At 39.0% G+C, this 5,798-nt stretch overlaps 1 long non-coding RNA gene across 1 annotated transcript; it reads right to left on the bottom strand.

The window, feature by feature from the left end:
* Positions 1–1,725: 1,725 nt before the first annotated feature.
* Positions 1,726–4,369, bottom strand: LOC131322637 (uncharacterized). The gene is made up of 3 exons (XR_009198905.1): positions 4,241–4,369; positions 2,193–2,306; positions 1,726–1,907 (listed from the first exon to the last, which is right to left on the bottom strand). It is a non-coding gene; the product is annotated as an uncharacterized LOC131322637 (long non-coding RNA).
* Between the last annotated feature and the right edge of the window lie 1,429 nt (positions 4,370–5,798).

Here is a 5,798-nt window from a genome sequence, read left to right as displayed (position 1 = left end):
TAGAAGAACAATCGATTAAGATAATCGAGTGAACAATTACAAGTTATAACTACTCCTAGAAAAGAAAAGATAAAGGCATGTTGGCGTTATTTTGTGTGTCCTTACAATGAGACCTAAAAAGGCTATTTATAGGAAAACAAATATGCGTAGGAAATAACTTCCCAACTTCTTCAATACTCTTCATTCCCCTTTGCTTCCACTTGTCCAAATAACTTCCCACTAACATCAAAGTGTGTAGGAACATGCCCAGTGTTTTTTTCAACCTCCAAGTGTGTAGGACAATGCAATGTGTCTTTTCAACCTCCAAGTAAATAGAGATACGCCAAGTGTCCTGCACATATTATTAAAATACAAATACCAATACTAATACTAATAATAATAAAATAGGTTGCATTCTCATAATTGCTACCTTTCGATCGATCATCGACAGGTGGTGAATATATGGTCCAAACAGGTGGTTGATTCCATTGAATAATATCCATTTGGTCTTACTACTAAAAAAAATACTCCATATATATTGTTTCGATAGCATTACTAGAAGAGATGTTAGAGATTATAATGAAGTTCTACAACTTTTCCATTTTCCGGTTTTGTCTGCTGTGAAGATTTTCGCACTTTTTTGGAGTTCTTGTGCCTTCTTTTCAGCGAAAAAGAACGTTTAAGATGATGAGATGAGTAATCAAATTTGCATTTCTTTTGTTTATTGGAGCTTTAACAGACATGTCTTTACCAAATTTGAAACTCTATTCATTTATCTTCGTGTGTTTGATTGAATGCACGAACGATAGAACATTCTCTACCTTTTTTGTTGGAGCGGTCTACGAGAGGTTCGTTTGTTTTTTGTATTTTGAGCACAAAAGACAAAAAATAATTTCCAAAATCACTATCCAGCATAGTTATCGATACCGTTCCGTACCGGCCGGTACGTACTGTTTTGACGGAAAACCGGTACCCTAACCCCCCAATTTCGTTCCGGTCCCAATACCGGTCGGTACCGGACTTTTCGGAAAATACCGGCCGGTATCGGGATACTGGAAATTCCGGCTGAGATTTTGCAGCTTTTTTTTTTTTTTTTTAATTTTTCTGGTACCAAAAAAAAAAAAAAAACGTTTCAGGCCTTCTTTTTTTTTTTACTTTTTCTTGTCCCAAAAAAAAAAACATTTCAGGCCCAAAAAAACTAAAATTTTTTTTAGCAAAACATAGGCTTAACCTTAGATCCCGGATTTGCACCCCTCCTGCGCACGAATAACCCGTGACGCACACCCGGTTAATTGGTTTCCGAATCAGTTTTTCCAAATTGCCTTCGGCCACGGCACATTTTCCCGAGCGTGCGAAACCTCTTATTGGGTTCTCATTCACAAGTTCACTAGTGTGCAAAGTCATTTAAAGTGGATAAGAGTTTTATAACTAAGCAATGTGGGACTAGAGAATCTCTAGTAGAGATATTTTATGATAAATTGTATGATATGGGGAATTTTTTTGAATTATAATTATATATAATTATTATATATATTGTAGTTGCGGTAAATCCGAAACGGTACCCGGTACCTGACCGGTACCGGTACGTACCGTACCAGTAGAAAAACCGGTACCATGTCCGAAACGGTATTCAGAACTATGCTATCCAGTTCAATAGTTACATAGGGAAAACATTTTACTCATGAGACTATTTTGCGCTATAACAAACAAATCCTAATTCCCTTCTTACAATAAAATTTAAAAAAAAAAAAATGAATACGCTACACATGATGGTCAGCTCTCGAACATCATACCCGAAGAAACTGTCATCGCAAACCTTTTTCTTTGCCTAAGTGCTAATTGGTACAGGGCCATAAAGACAGATACCAAGATCACCTTGAAGCAGCCGTGGATGGAAGTAGCACTTATACAAGTCCCAGAATTCATCTCTGTGACATGAATACAAATGTAAATGAGAAACAACATTAACCATAATGACCATACCAGGCACAAGTTGGAGAAGGGAGAATGCATATTGTATTCTGGATTCTAAGACAATAAATCCTTCCCCTACTTCCGCACAAGTATAAAAAGATGAAAAGGAAGGCAGAGGCACTGAGACTCGGAGGTCTCAGAGATAAATGAAGTCAAATTCACAAAAGCCGTGGATGATTCCGATACCAATTGCATACGAAAGGACAACGGTAAAAGGAAGAGGGAGAAGGAGGAACAACCTGACTAGGGGAAGGGTGAACAAGGAATAACCCTCAACGTCTGTGTGCATGTCGAGCACAATCACGGCTAATCGTGATGGTCCAAGTGCCTCCACATCAATCAACTTCTTAATCCTGACATTAATTTCGAGAAACACCCAGACAACCATGTCATATAACTCAATATGTCAACAAACCCAAATGCACAGGATTTGATAAATACATAAAAGAGATAAATGGCATTTCACTCGGCAACAAAACAGCAAAATCAGCGAAGCAAATTGAAATGCAAAACTTGCAGATGTGGAAAAGATCAGGAGAAAGATGCACAATTGAATAGACAATCCGTTCCCAAAAATGAAGACCATGTCAAGGATTTTTGTCCTCTCCTCTTTTGGATCAAATTCCTTATTTAATTACTGATGTAGAGAACTCCACGTTAACTCAGCCTCCTTTAGATGAGGTCAAAGGTGTAGTTTTTGAGATGGATGGAGACATTACAGCTGATCTGAATGGATTTTCTAGAAAAAACACCTCAAGAGTCAAGTGGATTTCTGGTCCACATTGAGCAGCAGTTAGATTTCCTTTTCCAGATTATCACTTCTATTATTTGTTGAGAGATTTTGACAGATACCTTTCTAGGTTTGTGGGAAGCCCCAGGGTTACAGTTCTATTATTTCAAATAACACTTTCATGATTACAGATTTGTACCTGGCTGCTACTATTTTCAGTTTGGTGGAGGGGCTTGATATTCTTATGCTTCAGGGTCTTAGGTTGCCCTTGCCCAAGTCTAAGAGATACTCCTCGTAAGTGGTCTCTGATTTGGTGGTGCATCGTTAAACCTCCCTTAATTAACCTAAAATTTGATGACTGTTCTTGTGATAATCCAGGCATTGCTAGAGACTCTCAAGATCATTTTCTTTTGGCCTATGCTCAACCCGTAGGCCACCGTTCCAGCTTGTTGGGGGAGTTTCATTTCCGGTGATCGTTGTCTGCATTTGTGTATTACCAAACTTTCATTGTTCTCTAGTGCGTAGTGCTAGAGCGCACTATTGGAAAGGGTAACTAGCACTAGCGTATCGGCATATTGCTCAAAAGAGAGGGTGGGAAAACCAAAAATCAACACTAGAGCAATCTGCCCATAATTACCTAGCAAACCGACACCTACTACTTTCATAATTCATAGTATGAGTTCTCTAGTGAATATTGCTAGAGCGCACTATTGGAAAGGGTGTTTTAGCACTCACATATCGGCATATTGCTCAAAAGAGGGGGAACACCAAAAATCAGCACTAGAGCAACCTGCCCATGATTACCTAGCAAACCGACAACTACTATTTTCATAGTATGAGTTCTCTGGTGAATGGTGACAGAACGCACCCCCTCCAACCACCACCAACAAAACAATAGTAGTTTTGCATGAGAAACTAATGGATTGCAATTGAGAAAGAAGTCTCTCGTCTAAAAAAAATTTTGAGAAAGAAGTCTTTTTAGGAGTCCGGGGTTAAGATGTTTATTATTGTAGTATCTACAAATAGGAGAGCCTTCATTGTAACATTCTTTCGTTGTTAGATGTAAAGTAGAGTAAATAATGAGTTCATCAAAGCAGGTGGTCAGTATGGTTTTATCATCAGACTAAGAAGACCCTTCGTACTTCTTCTCGAGTGACTTAAGCAAGCTGATTCTAGGGCTAGTAAAAGAGTGAAAGTGGATGTACCTCCGGCACTTTGGCAGTACACCAATACTGTACATGTCTCTCATACTATCAACTTCGGTAACTTTAATATTTCTTTTTCTGAACATGAATCACTTTGGTTATTTAGCATTCATGTTTGTGCTCGAGAAAATCCAAATCCCTGTAGTTTGACCTCGGACTCACCCGAGTAATACTACAATGCGACGTACGGCATTTGGGATGCAATAAAAAGTTTACCAAACAAATCCTAAAGCCTAAAATATATAAAGGTCAACTGTCCATCATAGACGAAATGGGTAGCCTTTCACCACGCCTTTATAGAGCCAGCGTTCTGAGAAAAAAGCAAATATAAAATCAAAGTTACAAGACTAACCTGCTTGGTGTACCACAAGCAATGTTAACACGGTTCTTTAAAACGGCCACCTGAATTCATTAGTAAGAACAAAGATAGATAAGTGCATATACAGTATAAGTTGAAGAACCAATAAAAAGTAAACAGACTCAAGACTAGGTCAGAAGATTTACTCAAATAATACTCCCTTTATTCTATACGTGTTTCATTTTATGGCCACTTGTCACCTTCTGATTGGACCAATAATTTTTCATGCGGCGGGTTCACGGCGGTCTTGGTTTTCGTGGTGGCGGCGGCTTGGCGGTTCGGATTCCAGTTTAGGGTTTTGGAAGTTTTTGGGCTTTATTGTTGGGTTAATCCCCTCGTATTTGGGCTTTTAGGCCTTTTCAGGTGTTGATTCTTTATTGTGTTATCCGGGCTTTGTGGCCTTTTAGGTGTCGGGCTTTGGCCATTGGGATTTTCTCCTTGGTTAGTATCTTGCCAATCAAGGACTTGGGTCTCGGATAGACACTTGTTGTCTTTCTCCTTGTTCTTTTAATCTTTGTAATCTTTCAAAGATTAATAAAATCTTTTCGCTGTTCAAAAAATAATAATTTTTCATGCAAACGGATTCATGATTCAATATGTTACCAGGAATTACATCCCTAGTCAATTCCAAATGTGGGGGAAACATAAAAATATGATATTACTGCTCCGTTTGTTTGGGCGTAGAATATTTTTTTGAAAAATGTTTTGCTTATTTTTTGATATTTGGTTGTGCAAAAGACATGAAAATATTTTATTCCTTCATATGGTTGAAAATGTTTTTTGCTTGAAAAAGTCGTAAGTTATTTTTTGAACTTTAACTTCGCTTCGCGACTAAAAATTACGTTACTTTACTGAGCTCCCCTACAGCCCCAATCTCATCCACCTATGACCTAATTAACCATGTGCTTTCTCATCAAAGACAACAAAATTTTGTTTGTAATATATACGTACATACCTACCTAGAGGGAGAGAGAGATCCGAGAGTAGCTACTTTACAACCAGAGGAAACCCACCGGAAATAACACGCCACCATAGAGCCATCGAAAACCCACTGCCAACACCCCGTCACCCTCCACCCGAACCGCAAGCCCCCACCACCCATGTAGCGCCACCACCAAAAACCTCCACCAACGCCATCCCCTCCACCAACCACAGGACCTTCATCGCCCAACCCCAAGCTCCCAACACGATACCCAGGATCAATGCATTTAGATATCATATCAAACGATATACGATCAACGTGATTTTTGGCATGGTCAATATTCTCAACAAACTCAAGAAAATGAATGGTTTCGATCATTGTTGTGGGCCCGAGAAGAGCCCACAAATGATCCAAAACTGGACCGGACTAGTTGGAAGGAAAACTAGACAGGATCCTCTCCCCTACAATCAATCTATATACAAATATGGTTAAGCTCAAAAGTCTCCAAACTCCTAATCCTAAATTCTAACCATTGAAACGTGGGGAGGGAGGAATGGGAGAGAGAGCATGAGAAGGGAAAAATTATTGGGTGTTCTTGCGGCACCCCTAAGGAATTATTGGGTGCTTTTA

Source organism: Rhododendron vialii, chromosome 4a (assembly GCF_030253575.1).
Source record: "Rhododendron vialii isolate Sample 1 chromosome 4a, ASM3025357v1".
NCBI lineage: Eukaryota > Viridiplantae > Streptophyta > Magnoliopsida > Ericales > Ericaceae > Rhododendron > Rhododendron vialii.
This window is presented reverse-complemented; position numbering and strand designations above follow the sequence as displayed.